Here is a 23,771-nt window from a genome sequence, read left to right on the forward strand (position 1 = left end):
TGATCACAAAAAACACTTAAAATCGCTCTATCTCTTCTAGTTTAGCCAGAAAACGCGTTTAAAGTTTTGCAAAAGATTTTTTAAATATCTCCAAAAATATTTGTGCTACAGCCTATTATCATATATTAGCAGAATCTGTAAATTCCCAGTGATCGCAAAAAATACTTAAAATCGCTCTATCTCTTCTAGTTTAGCCAGAAAACGCGTTTAAAGTTTTGCAAAAGATTTTTTAAATATCTCCAAAAATATTTGTGCTACAGCCTATGATCATATATTGGCAGAATCTGTGAATTCCCAGTGATCACAAAAAACACTTAAAATCGCTCTATCTCTTCTATTTTAGCCAGAAAACGCGTTTAAAGTTTTACAAAAGATTTTTTTAAATATCTCCAAAAATATTTTTGCTACAGCCTATTATCATATATTGGCAGAATCTGTGAATTCCCAGTGATCACAAAAAACACTTAAAATCGCTCTATCTCTTCTAGTTTAGCCAGAAAACGCGTTTAAAGTTTTGCAAAAGATTTTTTTAAATATCTCCAAAAATATTTTTGCTACAGCCTATTATCATATATTGGCAGAATCTGTGAATTCCCAGTGATCACAAAAAACACTTAAAATCGCTCTATCTCTTCTAGTTTAGCCAGAAAACGCGTTTAAAATTTTGCAAAAGATTTTTTAAATATCTCCAAAAATATTTGTGCTACAGCCTATTATCATATATTGGCAGAATCTGTGAATTCCCAGTGATCACAAAAAACACTTAAAATCGCTCTATCTCTTCTAGTTTAGCCAGAAAACGCGTTTAAAGTTTTGCAAAAGATTTTTTTAAATATCTCCAAAAATATTTTTGCTACAGCCTATTATCATATATTGGCAGAATCTGTGAATTCCCAGTGATCACAAAAAACACTTAAAATCGCTCTATCTCTTCTAGTTTAGCCAGAAAACGCGTTTAAAATTTTGCAAAAGATTTTTTAAATATCTCCAAAAATATTTGTGCTACAGCCTATTATCATATATTGGCAGAATCTGTGAATTCCCAGTGATCACAAAAAACACTTAAAATCGCTCTATCTCTTCTAGTTTAGCCAGAAAACGCGTTTAAAGTTTTGCAAAAGATTTTTTTAAATATCTCCAAAAATATTTTTGCTACAGCCTATTATCATATATTGGCAGAATCTGTGAATTCCCAGTGATCACAAAAAACACTTAAAATCGCTCTATCTCTTCTAGTTTAGCCAGAAAACGCGTTTAAAGTTTTGCAAAAGATTTTTTAAATATCTCCAAAAATATTTTTGCTACAGACTATTATCATATATTGGCAGAATCTGTGAATTCCCAGTGATCACAAAAAACACTTAAAATCGCTCTATCTCTTCTAGTTTAGCCAGAAAACGCGTTTAAAGTTTTGCAAAAGATTTTTTAAATATCTCCAAAAATATTTGTGCTACAGCCTATTATCATATATTGGCAGAATCTGTGAATTCCCAGTGATCACAAAAAACACTTAAAATCGCTCTATCTCTTCTAGTTTAGCCAGAAAACGCGTTTAAAGTTTTGCAAAAGATTTTTTTAAATATCTCCAAAAATATTTTTGCTACAGCCTATTATCATATATTGGCAGAATCTGTGAATTCCCAGTGATCACAAAAAACACTTAAAATCGCTCTATCTCTTCTAGTTTAGCCAGAAAACGCGTTTAAAGTTTTGCAAAAGATTTTTTAAATATCTCCAAAAATATTTGTGCTACAGCCTATTATCATATGTTGGCAAAATCTGTGAATTCCCAGTGATCACAAAAAACACTTAAAATCGCTCTATCTCTTCTAGTTTAGCCAGAAAACGCGTTTAAAGTTTTGCAAAAGATTTTTTTAAATATCTCCAAAAATATTTTTGCTACAGCCTATTATCATATATTGGCAGAATCTGTGAATTCCCAGTGATCACAAAAAACACTTAAAATCGCTCTATCTCTTCTAGTTTAGCCAGAAAACGCGTTTAAAGTTTTGCAAAAGATTTTTTTAAATATCTCCAAAAATATTTTTGCTACAGCCTATTATCATATATTGGCAGAATCTGTGAATTCCCAGTGATCACAAAAAACACTTAAAATCGCTCTATCTCTTCTAGTTTAGCCAGAAAACGCGTTTAAAGTTTTGCAAAAGATTTTTTTAAATATCTCCAAAAATATTTTTGCTACAGCCTATTATCATATATTGGCAGAATCTGTGAATTCCCAGTGATCACAAAAAACACTTAAAATCGCTCTATCTTTTCTAGTTTAGCCAGAAAACGCGTTTAAAGTTTTGCAAAAGATTTTTTTAAATATCTCCAAAAATATTTTTGCTACAGCCTATTATCATATATTGGCAGAATCTGTGAATTCCCAGTGATCACAAAAAACACTTAAAATCGCTCTATCTCTTCTAGTTTAGCCAGAAAACGCGTTTAAAGTTTTGCAAAAGATTTTTTAAATATCTCCAAAAATATTTGTGCTACAGCCTATTATCATATATTAGCAGAATCTGTAAATTCCCAGTGATCGCAAAAAATACTTAAAATCGCTCTATCTCTTCTAGTTTAGCCAGAAAACGCATTTAAAGTTTTTGAAAAAAAAAAAAAAATTTTTCTTAATGATCACAAAAAACACTTAAAATCGCTCTATCTCTTCTAGTTTAGCCAGAAAACGCGTTTAAAGTTTTGCAAAAGATTTTTTTAAATATCTCCAAAAATATTTTTGCTACAGCCTATTATCATATATTGGCAGAATCTGTGAATTCCCAGTGATCACAAAAAACACTTAAAATCGCTCTATCTCTTCTAGTTTAGCCAGAAAACGCGTTTAAAGTTTTGCAAAAGATTTTTTTAAATATCTCCAAAAATATTTTTGCTACAGCCTATTATCATATATTGGCAGAATCTGTGAATTCCCAGTGATCACAAAAAACACTTAAAATCGCTCTATCTCTTCTAGTTTAGCCAGAAAACGCGTTTAAAGTTTTACAAAAGATTTTTTTAAATATCTCCAAAAATATTTTTGCTACAGCCTATTATCATATATTAGCAGAATCTGTGAATTCCCAGTGATCACAAAAAACACTTAAAATCGCTCTATCTCTTCTAGTTTAGCCAGAAAACGCGTTTAAAGTTTTGCAAAAGATTTTTTTAAATATCTCCAAAAATATTTTTGCTACAGCCTGTTATCATATATTGGCAGAATCTGTGCATTCCCAGTGATCACAAAAAACACTTAAAATCGCTCTATCTCTTCTAGTTTAGCCAGAAAACGCGTTTAAAGTTTTGCAAAAGATTTTTTAAATATCTCCAAAAATATTTGTGCTACAGCCTATTATCATATATTAGCAGAATCTGTAAATTCCCAGTGATCGCAAAAAATACTTAAAATCGCTCTATCTCTTCTAGTTTAGCCAGAAAACGCATTTAAAGTTTTTGAAAAAAAAAAAAAAAATTTTCTTAATGATCACAAAAAACACTTAAAATCGCTCTATCTCTTCTAGTTTAGCCAGAAAACGCGTTTAAAGTTTTGCAAAAGATTTTTTAAATATCTCCAAAAATATTTGTGCTACAGCCTATTATCATATATTGGCAAAATCTGTGAATTCCCAGTGATCACAAAAAACACTTAAAATCGCTCTATCTCTTCTAGTTTAGCCAGAAAACGCGTTTAAAGTTTTGCAAAAGATTTTTTTAAATATCTCCAAAAATATTTTTGCTACAGCCTATTATCATATATTGGCAGAATCTGTGAATTCCCAGTGATCACAAAAAACACTTAAAATCGCTCTATCTCTTCTAGTTTAGCCAGAAAACGCGTTTAAAGTTTTGCAAAAGATTTTTTTAAATATCTCCAAAAATATTTTTGCTACAGCCTATTATCATATATTGGCAGAATCTGTGAATTCCCAGTGATCACAAAAAACACTTAAAATCGCTCTATCTCTTCTAGTTTAGCCAGAAAACGCGTTTAAAGTTTTGCAAAAGATTTTTTTAAATATCTCCAAAAATATTTTTGCTACAGCCTATTATCATATATTGGCAGAATCTGTGAATTCCCAGTGATCACAAAAAACACTTAAAATCGCTCTATCTCTTCTAGTTTAGCCAGAAAACGCGTTTAAAGTTTTGCAAAAGATTTTTTAAATATCTCCAAAAATATTTGTGCTACAGCCTATTATCATATATTGGCAAAATCTGTGAATTCCCAGTGATCACAAAAAACACTTAAAATCGCTCTATCTCTTCTAGTTTAGCCAGAAAACGCGTTTAAAGTTTTGCAAAAGATTTTTTTAAATATCTCCAAAAATATTTTTGCTACAGCCTATTATCATATATTGGCAGAATCTGTGAATTCCCAGTGATCACAAAAAACACTTAAAATCGCTCTATCTCTTCTAGTTTAGCCAGAAAACGCGTTTAAAGTTTTGCAAAAGATTTTTTTAAATATCTCCAAAAATATTTTTGCTACAGCCTATTATCATATATTGGCAGAATCTGTGCATTCCCAGTGATCACAAAAAACACTTAAAATCGCTCTATCTCTTCTAGTTTAGCCAGAAAACGCGTTTAAAGTTTTGCAAAAGATTTTTTAAATATCTCTAAAAATATTTGTGCTACAGCCTATTATCATATATTAGCAGAATCTGTAAATTCCCAGTGATCGCAAAAAATACTTAAAATCGCTCTATCAAACGCATTTAAAGTTTTTGAAAAAAAAAAAAAAAAATTTTCTTAATGATCACAAAAAACACTTAAAATCGCTCTATCTCTTCTAGTTTAGCCAGAAAACGCGTTTAAAGTTTTGCAAAAGATTTTTTAAATATCTCCAAAAATATTTGTGCTACAGCCTAATTATCATATATTGGCAAAATCTGTGAATTCCCAGTGATCACAAAAAACACTTAAAATCGCTCTATCTCTTCTAGTTTAGCCAGAAAACGCGTTAAAAGTTTTGCAAAAGATTTTTTTAAATATCTCCAAAAATATTTTTGCTACAGCCCTATTATCATATATTGGCAGAATCTGTGAATTCCCAGTGATCACAAAAAACACTTAAAATCGCTCTAATCTCTTCTAGTTTAGCCAGAAAACGCGTTTAAAGTTTTGCAAAAGATTTTTTTAAATATCTCCAAAAATATTTGTGCTACAGCCTATTATCATATATTGGCAGAATCTGTGAATTCCCAGTGATCACAAAAAACACTTAAAATCGCTCTATCTCTTCTAGTTTAGCCAGAAAACGCGTTTAAAGTTTTGCAAAAGATTTTTTTAAATATCTCCAAAAATATTTTTGCTACAGAATCTGTGCATTCCCAGTGATCACAAAAACACTTAAAATCGCTCTATCTCTTCTAGTTTAGCCAGAAAACGCGTTTAAAGTTTTGCAAAAGATTTTTTTAAATATCTCCAAAAATATTTTTGCTACAGAATCTGTGCATTCCCAGTGATCAACAAAAAACACTTAAAATCGCTCTATCTCTTCTAGTTTAGCCAGAAAACGCGTTTAAAGTTTTGCAAAAGATTTTTTAAATATCTCTAAAAATATTTGTGCTACAGCCTATTATCATATATTAGCAGAATCTGTAAATTCCCAGTGATCGCAAAAAATACTTAAAATCGCTCTATCTCTTCTAGTTTAGAAAGAAAACGCATTTAAAGTTTTTGAAAAAAAAAAAAAAAATTTTTCTTAATGATCACAAAAAAACACTTAAAATCGCTCTATCTCTTCTAGTTTAGCCAGAAAACGCGTTTAAAGTTTTGCAAAAGATTTTTAAATATCTCCAAAAATATTTGTGCTACAGCCTAGTTATCATATGTTGGCAAAATCTGTGAATTCCCAGTGATCACAAAAAAACACTTAAAATCGCTCTATCTCTTCTAGTTTAGCCAGAAAACGCGTTTAAAGTTTTGCAAAAGATTTTTTTAAATATCACCAAAAATATTTTTGCTACAGCCTATTATCATATATTGGCAGAATCTGTGAATTCCCAGTGATCACAAAAAACACTTAAAATCGCTCTATCTCTTCTAGTTTAGCCAGAAAACGCGGTTTAAAGTTTTGCAAAAGATTTTTTTAAATATCTCCAAAAATATTTTTGCTACAGCCTATTATCATATATTGGCAGAATCTGTGAATTCCCAGTGATCACAAAAAACACTTAAAATCGCTCTATCTCTTCTAGTTTAGCCAGAAAACGCGTTAAAGTTTTGCAAAAGATTTTTTTAAATATCTCCAAAAATATTTTTTGCTACAGCCTATTATCATATATTGGCAGAATCTGTGAATTCCCAGTGATCACAAAAAAACACTTAAAATCGCTCTATCTCTTCTAGTTTAGCCAGAAAACGCGTTTAAAGTTTGCAAAAGATTTTTTTAAATATCTCCAAAAATATTTTTGCTACAGCCTATTATCATATATTGGCAGAATCTGTGCATTCCCAGTGATCACAAAAAAACACTTAAAATCGCTCTATCTCTTCTAGTTTAGCCAGAAAACGCGTTTAAAGTTTTGCAAAAGATTTTTTAAATATCTCCAAAAATATTTGTGCTACAGCCTATTATCATATATTAGCAGAATCTGTAAATTCCCAGTGATCGCAAAAAATACTTAAAAATCGCTCTATCTCTTCTAGTTTAGCCAGAAAACGCGTTTAAAGTTTTGCAAAAGATTTTTTAAATATCTCCATAAAATATTTGTGCTACCAGCCTATGATCATATATTGGCAGAATCTGTGAATTCCCAGTGATCACAAAAAACACTTAAAATCGCTCTATCTCTTCTATTTTAGCCAGAAAAACGCGTTTAAAGTTTTACAAAAGATTTTTTTAAATATCTCCAAAAAATATTTTTGCTACAGCCTATTATCATATATTGGCAGAATCTGTGAATTCCCCAGTGATCACAAAAAACACTTAAAATCGCTCTATCTCTTCTAGTTTTAGCCAGAAAACGCGTTTAAAGTTTTGCAAAAGATTTTTTTAAATATCTCCAAAAATATTTTTGCTACAGCCTATTATCATATATTGGCAGAATCTGTGAATTCCCAGTGATCACAAAAAACACTTAAAATCGCTCTATCTCTTCTAGTTTAGCCAGAAAACGCGTTTAAAATTTTGCAAAAGATTTTTTAAATATCTCCAAAAATATTTGTGCTACAGCCTATTATCATATATTGGCAGAATCTGTGAATTCCCAGTGATCACAAAAAACACTTAAAATCGCTCTATCTCTTCTAGTTTAGCCAGAAAACGCGTTTAAAGTTTTGCAAAAGATTTTTTTAAATATCTCCAAAAATATTTTTGCTACAGCCTATTATCATATATTGGCAGAATCTGTGAATTCCCAGTGATCACAAAAAACACTTAAAATCGCTCTATCTCTTCTAGTTTAGCCAGAAAACGCGTTTAAAGTTTTGCAAAAGATTTTTTTAAATATCTCCAAAAATATTTTTGCTACAGCCTATTATCATATATTGGCAGAATCTGTGAATTCCCAGTGATCACAAAAAACACTTAAAATCGCTCTATCTCTTCTAGTTTAGCCAGAAAACGCGTTTAAAGTTTTGCAAAAGATTTTTTAAATATCTCCAAAAATATTTGTGCTACAGCCTATTATCATATGTTGGCAAAATCTGTGAATTCCCAGTGATCACAAAAAACACTTAAAATCGCTCTATCTCTTCTAGTTTAGCCAGAAAACGCGTTTAAAGTTTTGCAAAAGATTTTTTAAATATCTCCAAAAATATTTTTGCTACAGCCTATTATCATATATTGGCAGAATCTGTGAATTCCCAGTGATCACAAAAAACACTTAAAATCGCTCTATCTCTTCTAGTTTAGCCAGAAAACGCGTTTAAAGTTTTGCAAAAGATTTTTTAAATATCTCCAAAAATATTTGTGCTACAGCCTATTATCATATATTGGCAGAATCTGTGAATTCCCAGTGATCACAAAAAACACTTAAAATCGCTCTATCTCTTCTAGTTTAGCCAGAAAACGCGTTTAAAGTTTTGCAAAAGATTTTTTTAAATATCTCCAAAAATATTTTTGCTACAGCCTATTATCATATATTGGCAGAATCTGTGAATTCCCAGTGATCACAAAAAACACTTAAAATCGCTCTATCTCTTCTAGTTTAGCCAGAAAACGCGTTTAAAGTTTTGCAAAAGATTTTTTAAATATCTCCAAAAATATTTGTGCTACAGCCTATTATCATATGTTGGCAAAATCTGTGAATTCCCAGTGATCACAAAAAACACTTAAAATCGCTCTATCTCTTCTAGTTTAGCCAGAAAACGCGTTTAAAGTTTTGCAAAAGATTTTTTTAAATATCTCCAAAAATATTTTTGCTACAGCCTATTATCATATATTGGCAGAATCTGTGAATTCCCAGTGATCACAAAAAACACTTAAAATCGCTCTATCTCTTCTAGTTTAGCCAGAAAACGCGTTTAAAGTTTTGCAAAAGATTTTTTTAAATATCTCCAAAAATATTTTTGCTACAGCCTATTATCATATATTGGCAGAATCTGTGAATTCCCAGTGATCACAAAAAACACTTAAAATCGCTCTATCTCTTCTAGTTTAGCCAGAAAACGCGTTTAAAGTTTTGCAAAAGATTTTTTTAAATATCTCCAAAAATATTTTTGCTACAGCCTATTATCATATATTGGCAGAATCTGTGAATTCCCAGTGATCACAAAAAACACTTAAAATCGCTCTATCTTTTCTAGTTTAGCCAGAAAACGCGTTTAAAGTTTTGCAAAAGATTTTTTTAAATATCTCCAAAAATATTTTTGCTACAGCCTATTATCATATATTGGCAGAATCTGTGAATTCCCAGTGATCACAAAAAACACTTAAAATCGCTCTATCTCTTCTAGTTTAGCCAGAAAACGCGTTTAAAGTTTTGCAAAAGATTTTTTAAATATCTCCAAAAATATTTGTGCTACAGCCTATTATCATATATTAGCAGAATCTGTAAATTCCCAGTGATCGCAAAAAATACTTAAAATCGCTCTATCTCTTCTAGTTTAGCCAGAAAACGCATTTAAAGTTTTTGAAAAAAAAAAAAAAAATTTTTCTTAATGATCACAAAAAACACTTAAAATCGCTCTATCTCTTCTAGTTTAGCCAGAAAACGCGTTTAAAGTTTTGCAAAAGATTTTTTTAAATATCTCCAAAAATATTTTTGCTACAGCCTATTATCATATATTGGCAGAATCTGTGAATTCCCAGTGATCACAAAAAACACTTAAAATCGCTCTATCTCTTCTAGTTTAGCCAGAAAACGCGTTTAAAGTTTTGCAAAAGATTTTTTTAAATATCTCCAAAAATATTTTTGCTACAGCCTATTATCATATATTGGCAGAATCTGTGAATTCCCAGTGATCACAAAAAACACTTAAAATCGCTCTATCTCTTCTAGTTTAGCCAGAAAACGCGTTTAAAGTTTTACAAAAGATTTTTTTAAATATCTCCAAAAATATTTTTGCTACAGCCTATTATCATATATTAGCAGAATCTGTGAATTCCCAGTGATCACAAAAAACACTTAAAATCGCTCTATCTCTTCTAGTTTAGCCAGAAAACGCGTTTAAAGTTTTGCAAAAGATTTTTTTAAATATCTCCAAAAATATTTTTGCTACAGCCTGTTATCATATATTGGCAGAATCTGTGCATTCCCAGTGATCACAAAAAACACTTAAAATCGCTCTATCTCTTCTAGTTTAGCCAGAAAACGCGTTTAAAGTTTTGCAAAAGATTTTTTAAATATCTCCAAAAATATTTGTGCTACAGCCTATTATCATATATTAGCAGAATCTGTAAATTCCCAGTGATCGCAAAAAATACTTAAAATCGCTCTATCTCTTCTAGTTTAGCCAGAAAACGCATTTAAAGTTTTTGAAAAAAAAAAAAAAAATTTTCTTAATGATCACAAAAAACACTTAAAATCGCTCTATCTCTTCTAGTTTAGCCAGAAAACGCGTATAAAGTTTTGCAAAAGATTTTTTAAATATCTCCAAAAATATTTGTGCTACAGCCTATTATCATATATTGGCAAAATCTGTGAATTCCCAGTGATCACAAAAAACACTTAAAATCGCTCTATCTCTTCTAGTTTAGCCAGAAAACGCGTTTAAAGTTTTGCAAAAGATTTTTTTAAATATCTCCAAAAATATTTTTGCTACAGCCTATTATCATATATTGGCAGAATCTGTGAATTCCCAGTGATCACAAAAAACACTTAAAATCGCTCTATCTCTTCTAGTTTAGCCAGAAAACGCGTTTAAAGTTTTGCAAAAGATTTTTTTAAATATCTCCAAAAATATTTTTGCTACAGCCTATTATCATATATTGGCAGAATCTGTGAATTCCCAGTGATCACAAAAAACACTTAAAATCGCTCTATCTCTTCTAGTTTAGCCAGAAAACGCGTTTAAAGTTTTGCAAAAGATTTTTTTAAATATCTCCAAAAATATTTTTGCTACAGCCTATTATCATATATTGGCAGAATCTGTGAATTCCCAGTGATCACAAAAAACACTTAAAATCGCTCTATCTCTTCTAGTTTAGCCAGAAAACGCGTTTAAAGTTTTGCAAAAGATTTTTTTAAATATCTCCAAAAATATTTTTGCTACAGCCTATTATCATATATTGGCAGAATCTGTGCATTCCCAGTGATCACAAAAAACACTTAAAATCGCTCTATCTCTTCTAGTTTAGCCAGAAAACGCGTTTAAAGTTTTGCAAAAGATTTTTTAAATATCTCTAAAAATATTTGTGCTACAGCCTATTATCATATATTAGCAGAATCTGTAAATTCCCAGTGATCGCAAAAAATACTTAAAATCGCTCTATCTCTTCTAGTTTAGCCAGAAAACGCATTTAAAGATTTTGAAAAAAAAAAAAAATTTTTCTTAATGATCACAAAAAACACTTAAAATCGCTCTATCTCTTCTAGTTTAGCCAGAAAACGCGTTTAAAGTTTTGCAAAAGATTTTTTTAAATATCTCCAAAAATATTTTTGCTACAGCCTATTATCATATATTGGCAGAATCTGTGAATTCCCAGTGATCACAAAAAACACTTAAAATCGCTCTATCTCTTCTAGTTTAGCCAGAAAACGCGTTTAAAGTTTTGCAAAAGATTTTTTAAATATCTCCAAAAATATTTGTGCTACAGCCTATTATCATATATTGGCAAAATCTGTGAATTCCCAGTGATCACAAAAAACACTTAAAATCGCTCTATCTCTTCTAGTTTAGCCAGAAAACGCGTTTAAAGTTTTGCAAAAGATTTTTTTAAATATCTCCAAAAATATTTTTGCTACAGCCTATTATCATATATTGGCAGAATCTGTGAATTCCCAGTGATCACAAAAAACACTTAAAATCGCTCTATCTCTTCTAGTTTAGCCAGAAAACGCGTTTAAAGTTTTGCAAAAGATTTTTTTAAATATCTCCAAAAATATTTTTGCTACAGCCTATTATCATATATTGGCAGAATCTGTGCATTCCCAGTGATCACAAAAAACACTTAAAATCGCTCTATCTCTTCTAGTTTAGCCAGAAAACGCGTTTAAAGTTTTGCAAAAGATTTTTTAAATATCTCTAAAAATATTTGTGCTACAGCCTATTATCATATATTAGCAGAATCTGTAAATTCCCAGTGATCGCAAAAAATACTTAAAATCGCTCTATCTCTTCTAGTTTAGCCAGAAAACGCATTTAAAGTTTTTGAAAAAAAAAAAAAATTTTTCTTAATGATCACAAAAAACACTTAAAATCGCTCTATCTCTTCTAGTTTAGCCAGAAAACGCGTTTAAAGTTTTGCAAAAGATTTTTTTAAATATCTCCAAAAATATTTTTGCTACAGCCTATTATCATATATTGGCAGAATCTGTGAATTCCCAGTGATCACAAAAAACACTTAAAATCGCTCTATCTCTTCTAGTTTAGCCAGAAAACGCGTTTAAAGTTTTGCAAAAGATTTTTTTAAATATCTCCAAAAATATTTTTGCTACAGCCTATTATCATATATTGGCAGAATCTGTGAATTCCCAGTGATCACAAAAAACACTTAAAATCGCTCTATCTCTTCTAGTTTAGCCAGAAAACGCGTTTAAAGTTTTGCAAAAGATTTTTTTAAATATCTCCAAAAATATTTTTGCTACAGCCTATTATCATATATTGGCAGAATCTGTGCATTCCCAGTGATCACAAAAAACACTTAAAATCGCTCTATCTCTTCTAGTTTAGCCAGAAAACGCGTTTAAAATTTTGCAAAAGATTTTTTAAATATCTCCAAAAATATTTGTGCTACAGCCTATTATCATATATTAGCAGAATCTGTAAATTCCCAGTGATCGCAAAAAATACTTAAAATCGCTCTATCTCTTCTAGTTTAGCCAGAAAACGCGTTTAAAATTTTGCAAAAGATTTTTTAAATATCTCCAAAAATATTTGTGCTACAGCCTATTATCATATATTAGCAGAATCTGTAAATTCCCAGTGATCGCAAAAAATACTTAAAATCGCTCTATCTCTTCTAGTTTAGCCAGAAAACGCATTTAAAGTTTTTGAAAAAAAAAAAAAAAAATTTTTCTTAATGATCACAAAAAACACTTAAAATCGCTCTATCTCTTCTAGTTTAGCCAGAAAACGCGTTTAAAGTTTTGCAAAAGATTTTTTTAAATATCTCCAAAAATAGTTTTGCTACAGCCTATTATCATATATTGGCAGAATCTGTGCATTCCCAGTGATCACAAAAAACACTTAAAATCGCTCTATCTCTTCTAGTTTAGCCAGAAAACGCGTTTAAAGTTTTGCAAAAGATTTTTTAAATATCTCCAAAAATATTTTTACTTCAGCCTATTATCATATATTAGCAGAATCTGTAAATTCCCAGTGATCACAAAAAATACATAAAATCGCTCTATCTCTTCTAGTTTAGCTAGAAAACGCATTTAAAGTTTTTGAAAAAAAAAAAAAAATTTTTTCTTAATGATCACAAAAAACACTTAAAATCGCTCTATTTCTTCTAGTTTAGCCAGAAAACGCGTTTAAAGTTTTGCAAAAGATTTTTTTAAATATCTCCAAAAATATTTTTACTTCAGCCTATTATCATATATTGGCAGAATCTGTAAATTCCCAGTGATCGCAAAAAATACTTAAAATCGCTCTATCTCTTCTAGTTTAGCCAGAAAACGCATTTAAAGTTTTTGAAAAAAAAAAAAAATTTTTTCTTAATGATCACAAAAAACACTTAAAATCGCTCTATTTCTTCTAGTTTAGCCAGAAAACGCGTTTAAAGTTTTGCAAAAGATTTTTTTAAATATCTCCAAAAATATTTTTACTTCAGCCTATTATCATATATTGGCAGAATCTGTGAATTCCCAGTGATCACAAAAAACACTTAAAATCGCTCTATCTCTTCTAGTTTAGCCAGAAAACGCGTTTAAAGTTTTGCAAAAGATTTTTTTAAATATCTCCAAAAATAGTTTTGCTACAGCCTATTATCATATATTGGCAGAATCTGTGCATTCCCAGTGATCACAAAAAACACTTAAAATCGCTCTATCTCTTCTAGTTTAGCCAGAAAACGCGTTTAAAGTTTTGCAAAAGATTTTTTAAATATCTCCAAAAATATTTTTACTTCAGCCTATTATCATATATTAGCAGAATCTGTAAATTCCCAGTGATCACAAAAAATACTTAAAATCGCTCTATCTCTTCTAGTTTAGCCAGAAAACGCGTTTAAAGTTTTGCAAAAGATTTTTTAAATATCTCTAAAAATATTTGTGCTACAGCCTATTATCATATATTAGCAGAATCTGTGAATTCCCAGTGATCACAAAAAACACTTAAAATCGCTCTATCTCTTCTAGTTTAGCCAGAAAACGCGTTTAAAGTTTTGCAAAAGATTTTTTTAAATATCTCCAAAAATATTTTTGCTACAGCCTATTATCATATATTGGCAGAATCTGTGCATTCCCAGTGATCACAAAAAACACTTAAAATCGCTCTATCTCTTCTAGTTTAGCCAGAAAACGCGTTTAAAGTTTTGCAAAAGATTTTTTTAAATATCTCCAAAAATAGTTTTGCTACAGCCTATTATCATATATTGGCAGAATCTGTGCATTCCCAGTGATCACAAAAAACACTTAAAATCGCTCTATCTCTTCTAGTTTAGCCAGAAAACGCGTTTAAAGTTTTGCAAAAGATTTTTTTAAATATCTCCAAAAATATTTTTGCTACAGCCTATTATCATATATTGGCAGAATCTGTGAATTCCCAGTGATCACAAAAAACACTTAAAATCGCTCTATCTCTTCTAGTTTAGCCAGAAAACGCGTTTAAAGTTTTGCAAAAGATTTTTTTTAAATATCTCCAAAAATATTTTTGCTACAGCCTATTATCATATATTGGCAGAATCTGTGCATTCCCAGTGATCACAAAAAACACTTAAAATCGCTCTATCTCTTCTAGTTTAGCCAGAAAACGCGTTTAAAGTTTTGCAAAAGATTTTTTAAATATCTCTAAAAATATTTGTGCTACAGCCTATTATCATATATTAGCAGAATCTGTAAATTCCCAGTGATCGCAAAAAATACTTAAAATCGCTCTATCTCTTCTAGTTTAGCCAGAAAACGCATTTAAAGTTTTTGAAAAAAAAAAAAAATTTTTCTTAATGATCACAAAAAACACTTAAAATCGCTCTATCTCTTCTAGTTTAGCCAGAAAACGCGTTTAAAGTTTTGCAAAAGATTTTTTTAAATATCTCCAAAAATATTTTTGCTACAGCCTATTATCATATATTGGCAGAATCTGTGAATTCCCAGTGATCACAAAAAACACTTAAAATCGCTCTATCTCTTCTAGTTTAGCCAGAAAACGCGTTTAAAGTTTTGCAAAAGATTTTTTAAATATCTCCAAAAATATTTGTGCTACAGCCTATTATCATATATTGGCAAAATCTGTGAATTCCCAGTGATCACAAAAAACACTTAAAATCGCTCTATCTCTTCTAGTTTAGCCAGAAAACGCGTTTAAAGTTTTGCAAAAGATTTTTTTAAATATCTCCAAAAATATTTTTGCTACAGCCTATTATCATATATTGGCAGAATCTGTGAATTCCCAGTGATCACAAAAAACACTTAAAATCGCTCTATCTCTTCTAGTTTAGCCAGAAAACGCGTTTAAAGTTTTGCAAAAGATTTTTTTAAATATCTCCAAAAATATTTTTGCTACAGCCTATTATCATATATTGGCAGAATCTGTGCATTCCCAGTGATCACAAAAAACACTTAAAATCGCTCTATCTCTTCTAGTTTAGCCAGAAAACGCGTTTAAAGTTTTGCAAAAGATTTTTTAAATATCTCTAAAAATATTTGTGCTACAGCCTATTATCATATATTAGCAGAATCTGTAAATTCCCAGTGATCGCAAAAAATACTTAAAATCGCTCTATCTCTTCTAGTTTAGCCAGAAAACGCATTTAAAGTTTTTGAAAAAAAAAAAAAATTTTTCTTAATGATCACAAAAAACACTTAAAATCGCTCTATCTCTTCTAGTTTAGCCAGAAAACGCGTTTAAAGTTTTGCAAAAGATTTTTTTAAATATCTCCAAAAATATTTTTGCTACAGCCTATTATCATATATTGGCAGAATCTGTGAATTCCCAGTGATCACAAAAAACACTTAAAATCGCTCTATCTCTTCTAGTTTAGCCAGAAAACGCGTTTAAAGTTTTGCAAAAGATTTTTTTAAATATCTCCAAAAATATTTGTGCTACAGCCTATTATCATATATTGGCAGAATCTGTGAATTCCCAGTGATCACAAAAAACACTTAAAATCGCTCTATCTCTTCTAGTTTAGCCAGAAAACGCGTTTAAAGTTTTGCAAAAGATTTTTTTAAATATCTAAAAACATATTTTTGCTACAGCCTATTATCATATATTGGCAGAATCTGTGCATTCCCAGTGATCACAAAAAACACTTAAAATCGCTCTATCTCTTCTAGTTTAGCCAGAAAACGCGTTTAAAGTTTTGCAAAAGATTTTTTTAAATATCTCCAAAAATAGTTTTGCTACAGCCTATTATCATATATTGGCAGAATCTGTGCATTCCCAGTGATCACAAAAAACACTTAAAATCGCTCTATCTCTTCTAGTTTAGCCAGAAAACGCGTTTAAAGTTTTGCAAAAGATTTTTTAAATATCTCCAAAAATATTTTTACTTCAGCCTATTATCATATATTAGCAGAATCTGTAAATTCCCAGTGATCACAAAAAATACTTAAAATCGCTCTATCTCTTCTAGTTTAGCCAGAAAACGCATTTAAAGTTTTTGAAAAAAAAAAAAAAAATTTTTTCTTAATGATCACAAAAAACACTTAAAATCGCTCTATTTCTTCTAGTTTAGCCAGAAAACGCGTTTAAAGTTTTGCAAAAGATTTTTTTAAATATCTCCAAAAATATTTTTACTTCAGCCTATTATCATATATTGGCAGAATCTGTAAATTCCCAGTGATCACAAAAAATACTTAAAATCGCTCTATCTCTTCTAGTTTAGCCAGAAAACGCATTTAAAGTTTTTGAAAAAAAAAAAAAATTTTTTCTTAATGATCACAAAAAACACTTAAAATCGCTCTATTTCTTCTAGTTTAGCCAGAAAACGCGTTTAAAGTTTTGCAAAAGATTTTTTTAAATATCTCCAAAAATATTTTTACTTCAGCCTATTATCATATATTGGCAGAATCTGTGAATTCCCAGTGATCACAAAAAACACTTAAAATCGCTCTATCTCTTCTAGTTTAGCCAGAAAACGCGTTTAAAGTTTTGCAAAAGATTTTTTTAAATATCTCCAAAAATAGTTTTGCTACAGCCTATTATCATATATTGGCAGAATCTGTGCATTCCCAGTGATCACAAAAAACACTTAAAATCGCTCTATCTCTTCTAGTTTAGCCAGAAAACGCGTTTAAAGTTTTGCAAAAGATTTTTTAAATATCTCCAAAAATATTTTTACTTCAGCCTATTATCATATATTAGCAGAATCTGTAAATTCCCAGTGATCACAAAAAATACTTAAAATCGCTCTATCTCTTCTAGTTTAGCCAGAAAACGCATTTAAAGTTTTTGAAAAAAAAAAAAAAATTTTTTCTTAATGATCACAAAAAACACTTAAAATCGCTCTATTTCTTCTAGTTTAGCCAGAAAACGCGTTTAAAGTTTTGCAAAAGATTTTTTTAAATATCTCCAAAAATATTTTTACTTCAGCCTATTATCATATATTGGCAGAATCTGTAAATTCCCAGTGATCACAAAAAATACTTAAAATCGCTCTATCTCTTCTAGTTTAGCCAGAAAACGCATTTAAAGTTTTTGAAAAAAAAAAAAAATTTTTTCTTAATGATCACAAAAAACACTTAAAATCGCTCTATTTCTTCTAGTTTAGCCAGAAAACGCGTTTAAAGTTTTGCAAAAGATTTTTTTAAATATCTCCAAAAATATTTTTACTTCAGCCTATTATCATATATTGGCAGAATCTGTGAATTCCCAGTGATCACAAAAAACACTTAAAATCGCTCTATCTCTTCTAGTTTAGCCAGAAAACGCGTTTAAAGTTTTGCAAAAGATTTTTTTAAATATCTCCAAAAATATTTTTGCTACAGCCTATTATCATATATTGGCAGAATCTGTGCATTCCCAGTGATCACAAAAAACACTTAAAATCGCTCTATCTCTTCTAGTTTAGCCAGAAAACGCGTTTAAAGTTTTGCAAAAGATTTTTTAAATATCTCCAAAAATATTTGTGCTACAGCCTATTATCATATATTAGCAGAATCTGTAAATTCCCAGTGATCGCAAAAAATACTTAAAATCGCTCTATCTCTTCTAGTTTAGCCAGAAAACGCATTTAAAGTTTTTGAAAAAAAAAAAAAAATTTTTCTTAATGATCACAAAAAACACTTAAAATCGCTCTATCTCTTCTAGTTTAGCCAGAAAACGCGTTTAAAGTTTTGCAAAAGATTTTTTTAAATATCTCCAAAAATATTTTTGCTACAGCCTATTATCATATATTGGCAGAATCTGTGAATTCCCAGTGATCACAAAAAACACTTAAAATCGCTCTATCTCTTCTAGTTTAGCCAGAAAACGCGTTTAAAGTTTTGCAAAAGATTTTTTTAAATATCTCCAAAAATATTTTTGCTACAGCCTATTATCATATATTGGCAGAATCTGTGAATTCCCAGTGATCACAAAAAACACTTAAAATCGCTCTATCTCTTCTAGTTTAGCCAGAAAACGCGTTTAAAGTTTTGCAAAAGATTTTTTTAAATATCTCCAAAAATATTTTTGCTACAGCCTATTATCATATATTGGCAGAATCTGTGAATTCCCAGTGATCACAAAAAACACTTAAAATCGCTCTATCTCTTCTAGTTTAGCCAGAAAACGCGTTTAAAGTTTTGCAAAAGATTTTTTTAAATATCTCCAAAAATATTTTTGCTACAGCCTATTATCATATATTGGCAGAATCTGTGCATTCCCAGTGATCACAAAAAACACTTAAAATCGCTCTATCTCTTCTAGTTTAGCCAGAAAACGCGTTTAAAGTTTTGCAAAAGATTTTTTAAATATCTCCAAAAATATTTGTGCTACAGCCTATTATCATATATTAGCAGAATCTGTAAATTCCCAGTGATCGCAAAAAATACTTAAAATCGCTCTATCTCTTCTAGTTTAGCCAGAAAACGCATTTAAAGTTTTTGAAAAAAAAAAAAAATTTTTCTTAATGATCACAAAAAACACTTAAAATCGCTCTATCTCTTCTAGTTTAGCCAGAAAACGCGTTTAAAGTTTTGCAAAAGATTTTTTTAAATATCTCCAAAAATATTTTTGCTACAGCCTATTATCATATATTGGCAGAATCTGTGAATTCCCAGTGATCACAAAAAACACTTAAAATCGCTCTATCTCTTCTAGTTTAGCCAGAAAACGCGTTTAAAGTTTTGCAAAAGATTTTTTTAAATATCTCCAAAAATATTTTTGCTACAGCCTATTATCATATATTGGCAGAATCTGTGAATTCCCAGTGATCACAAAAAACACTTAAAATCGCTCTATCTCTTCTAGTTTAGCCAGAAAACGCGTTTAAAGTTTTGCAAAAGATTTTTTTAAATATCTCCAAAAATATTTTTGCTACAGCCTATTATCATATATTGGCAGAATCTGTGCATTCCCAGTGATCACAAAAAACACTTAAAATCGCTCTATCTCTTCTAGTTTAGCCAGAAAACGCGTTTAAAATTTTGCAAAAGATTTTTTAAATATCTCCAAAAATATTTGTGCTACAGCCTATTATCATATATTAGCAGAATCTGTAAATTCCCAGTGATCGCAAAAAATACTTAAAATCGCTCTATCTCTTCTAGTTTAGCCAGAAAACGCATTTAAAGTTTTTGAAAAAAAAAAAAAAAATTTTTCTTAATGATCACAAAAAACACTTAAAATCGCTCTATCTCTTCTAGTTTAGCCAGAAAACGCGTTTAAAGTTTTGCAAAAGATTTTTTTAAATATCTCCAAAAATAGTTTTGCTACAGCCTATTATCATATATTGGCAGAATCTGTGCATTCCCAGTGATCACAAAAAACACTTAAAATCGCTCTATCTCTTCTAGTTTAGCCAGAAAACGCGTTTAAAGTTTTGCAAAAGATTTTTTAAATATCTCCAAAAATATTTTTACTTCAGCCTATTATCATATATTAGCAGAATCTGTAAATTCCCAGTGATCACAAAAAATACTTAAAATCGCTCTATCTCTTCTAGTTTAGCCAGAAAACGCATTTAAAGTTTTTGAAAAAAAAAAAAAAATTTTTTCTTAATGATCACAAAAAACACTTAAAATCGCTCTATTTCTTCTAGTTTAGCCAGAAAACGCGTTTAAAGTTTTGCAAAAGATTTTTTTAAATATCTCCAAAAATATTTTTACTTCAGCCTATTATCATATATTGGCAGAATCTGTAAATTCCCAGTGATCACAAAAAATACTTAAAATCGCTCTATCTCTTCTAGTTTAGCCAGAAAACGCATTTAAAGTTTTTGAAAAAAAAAAAAAAATTTTTCTTAATGATCACAAAAAACACTTAAAATCGCTCTATTTCTTCTAGTTTAGCCAGAAAACGCGTTTAAAGTTTTGCAAAAGATTTTTTTAAATATCTCCAAAAATATTTTTACTTCAGCCTATTATCATATATTGGCAGAATCTGTGAATTCCCAGTGATCACAAAAAACACTTAAAATCGCTCTATCTCTTCTAGTTTAGCCAGAAAACGCGTTTAAAGTTTTGCAAAAGATTTTTTTAAATATCTCCAAAAATAGTTTTGCTACAGCCTATTGTCATATATTGGCAGAATCTGTGCATTCCCAGTGATCACAAAAAACACTTAAAATCGCTCTATCTCTTCTAGTTTAGCCAGAAAACGCGTTTAAAGTTTTGCAAAAGATTTTTTAAATATCTCCAAAAATATTTTTACTTCAGCCTATTATCATATATTAGCAGAATCTGTAAATTCCCAGTGATCACAAAAAATACTTAAAATCGCTCTATCTCTTCTAGTTTAGCCAGAAAACGCATTTAAAGTTTTTGAAAAAAAAAAAAAAATTTTTTCTTAATGATCACAAAAAACACTTAAAATCGCTCTATTTCTTCTAGTTTAGCCAGAAAACGCGTTTAAAGTTTTGCAAAAGATTTTTTTAAATATCTCCAAAAATATTTTTACTTCAGCCTATTATCATATATTGGCAGAATCTGTGAATTCCCAGTGATCACAAAAAACACTTAAAATCGCTCTATCTCTTCTAGTTTAGCCAGAAAACGCGTTTAAAGTTTTGCAAAAGATTTTTTTAAATATCTCCAAAAATATTTTTGCTACAGCCTATTATCATATATTGGCAGAATCTGTGAATTCCCAGTGATCACAAAAAACACTTAAAATCGCTCTATCTCTTCTAGTTTAGCCAGAAAACGCGTTTAAAGTTTTGCAAAAGATTTTTTAAATATCTCCAAAAATATTTTTGCTACAGCCTATTATCATATATTGGCAGAATCTGTGAATTCCCAGTGATCACAAAAAACACTTAAAATCGCTCTATCTCTTCTAGTTTAGCCAGAAAACGCGTTTAAAGTTTTGCAAAAGATTTTTTAAATATCTCCAAAAATATTTGTGCTACAGCCTATTATCATATATTGGCAGAATCTGTGAATTCCCAGTGAGCACAAAAAACACTTAAAATTGCTCTATCTCTTCTAGTTTAGCCAGAAAATGCGTTTAAAGTTTTGCAAAAGATTTTTTTAAATATCTCCAAAAATATTTTTGCTACAGCCTATTATCATATATTGGCAGAATCTGTGAATTCCCAGTGATCACAAAAAACACTTAAAATCGCTCTATCTCTTCTAGTTTAGCCAGAAAACGCGTTTAAAGTTTTGCAAAAGATTTTTTTAAATATCTCCAAAAATATTTTTGCTACAGCCTATTATCATATATTGACAGAATCTGTGAATTCCCAGTGATCACAAAAAACACTTAAAATCGCTCTATCTCTTCTAGTTTAGCCAGAAAACGCGTTTAAAGTTTTGCAAAAAATTTTTTAAATAGCTCCAAAAATATTTGTGCTACAGCCTATTATCATATATTGGCAGAATCTGTGAATTCCCAGTGATCACAAAAAACACTTAAAATCGCTCTATCTCTTCTAGTTTAGCCAGAAAACGCGTTTAAAGTTTTGCAAAAGATTTTTTAAATATCTCCAAAAATATTTGTGCTACAGCCTATTATCATATATTGGCAAAATCTGTGAATTCCCAGTGATCACAAAAAATACTTAAAATCGCTCTATCTCTTCTAGTTTAGCCAGAAAACGCGTTTAAAGTTTTGCAAAAGATTTTTTTAAATATCTCCAAAAATATTTTTGCTACAGCCTATTATCATATATTGGCAGAATCTGTGAATTCCCAGTGATCACAAAAAACACTTAAAATCGCTCTATCTCTTCTAGTTTAGCCAGAAAACGCGTTTAAAGTTTTGCAAAAGATTTTTTTAAATATCTCCAAAAATATTTTTGCTACAGCCTATTATCATATATTGGCAGAATCTGTGAATTCCCAGTGATCACAAAAAACACTTAAAATCGCTCTATCTCTTCTAGTTTAGCCAGAAAACGCGTTTAAAGTTTTGCAAAAGATTTTTTAAATATCTCCAAAACTATTTTTGCTACTGCATATTATTATATATTCGCAGAATCTGTGAACTCCCAGTGATCACAAAAAACATTTAAAATCGCTCTATCTCTTCTAGTTTAGCCAGAAAACGCGTTTAAAGTTTTGCAAAAGATATTTTAAATATCTCCAAAAATATTTTTGCTACAGCCTATTATCATATATTGGCTGAATCTGTGAATTCCCAGTGATCACAAAAAACACTTAAAATCGCTCTATCTCTTCTAGTTTAGCCAGAAAACGCGTTTAAACTTTTGCAAAAGATTTTTTTAAATATCTCCAAAAATATTTTTGCTACTGCATATTATCATATATTATCATATATTATCATTAAAAAATTTTTTTTAGGGATCGTGAAATCTCTAATTAATTAAAGATTGAATAAAAACCTATTTTGACATTTCTATAAGCGGCATCGATGTTGTTTTGTACAATGTAGTAATGTTTTTTACATAACCGACCGCAATTAGATTAGTAAAAGTATTTCAAAAAATTATGAAAACGAAGTAAACGTCCAGTGGCTCAAACTTAGGAGGTTTCGCGTAATGTCTAACGAAGCTTATAATGAAGGAAATCTGTTGAATATTTTCTAAAAAATTATCAAATATGTGAAACGGGCCGTTAAAAGGTTAATCTCCCAAAATTTGATCACTCCGTGCCATAGTCGATATATACTTACATATAATATTCCATCAAAATTGGTTCAGCCGAACTTGAGACACACGCGCACACAGATCGATAGGTTGCTGAAAATAGTTTATTTACACTTCCTGACATGGAGAAGTGCGCTCCCACCGAAAACTCGACATGCAAAATGTGGTGCCATCACATAACCTACCTTAATGCATACACAATGCGGCCAGTAAAAACATTGGCTGTTTTTTACAGTTGTTATTCCATATGATTAAAATTAATAAAAATAAAAACAAAATAATGAAAATGAATACCTTAATAATATAATAAGAACGGAAGAACTTAATAGTTTTGATACAGGAAAATTTAATCTGTATTACAAAATTTGAGAAAAGCGTAGAAATATGTCAAAGATATTGCATAAAATCATAAATTGTTTTAATAATTTATATTGCAATATAAACCTCCACAGTATACCTGCCATTTTTTGTCTTTATCAAGGCATTAATAAAAATAAAAGATTCTTCTGAGAAAATTATTTGAATATGGAATTAGATGGAGAGAAGACTATTATAGCTGTCTATCAATTCAATGTAGTTGTCTTGATCCAGCTATTTTCTTGTTGGTTGTTTTCAGCGGCGTCGAAATAGGTTGGAGTGTACAATAAATCGCAATATGATGCCTTTAGATTTTTCTCTCGTGCTAAGGTTTTACAAAAGACCAATTCTTTATATAAACATTAAATTTTGAACTTTTAATATACATAATTTTGATATCATTCTTCTATTTTTTCTTTTTCCTAAGGCTAATAATATAAGAATTTTCTTA

Source organism: Condylostylus longicornis, unplaced genomic scaffold (assembly GCF_029603195.1).
Source record: "Condylostylus longicornis isolate FDR11 unplaced genomic scaffold, ASM2960319v2 ptg000079l, whole genome shotgun sequence".
Taxonomy (NCBI): Eukaryota; Metazoa; Arthropoda; class Insecta; order Diptera; family Dolichopodidae; genus Condylostylus; species Condylostylus longicornis.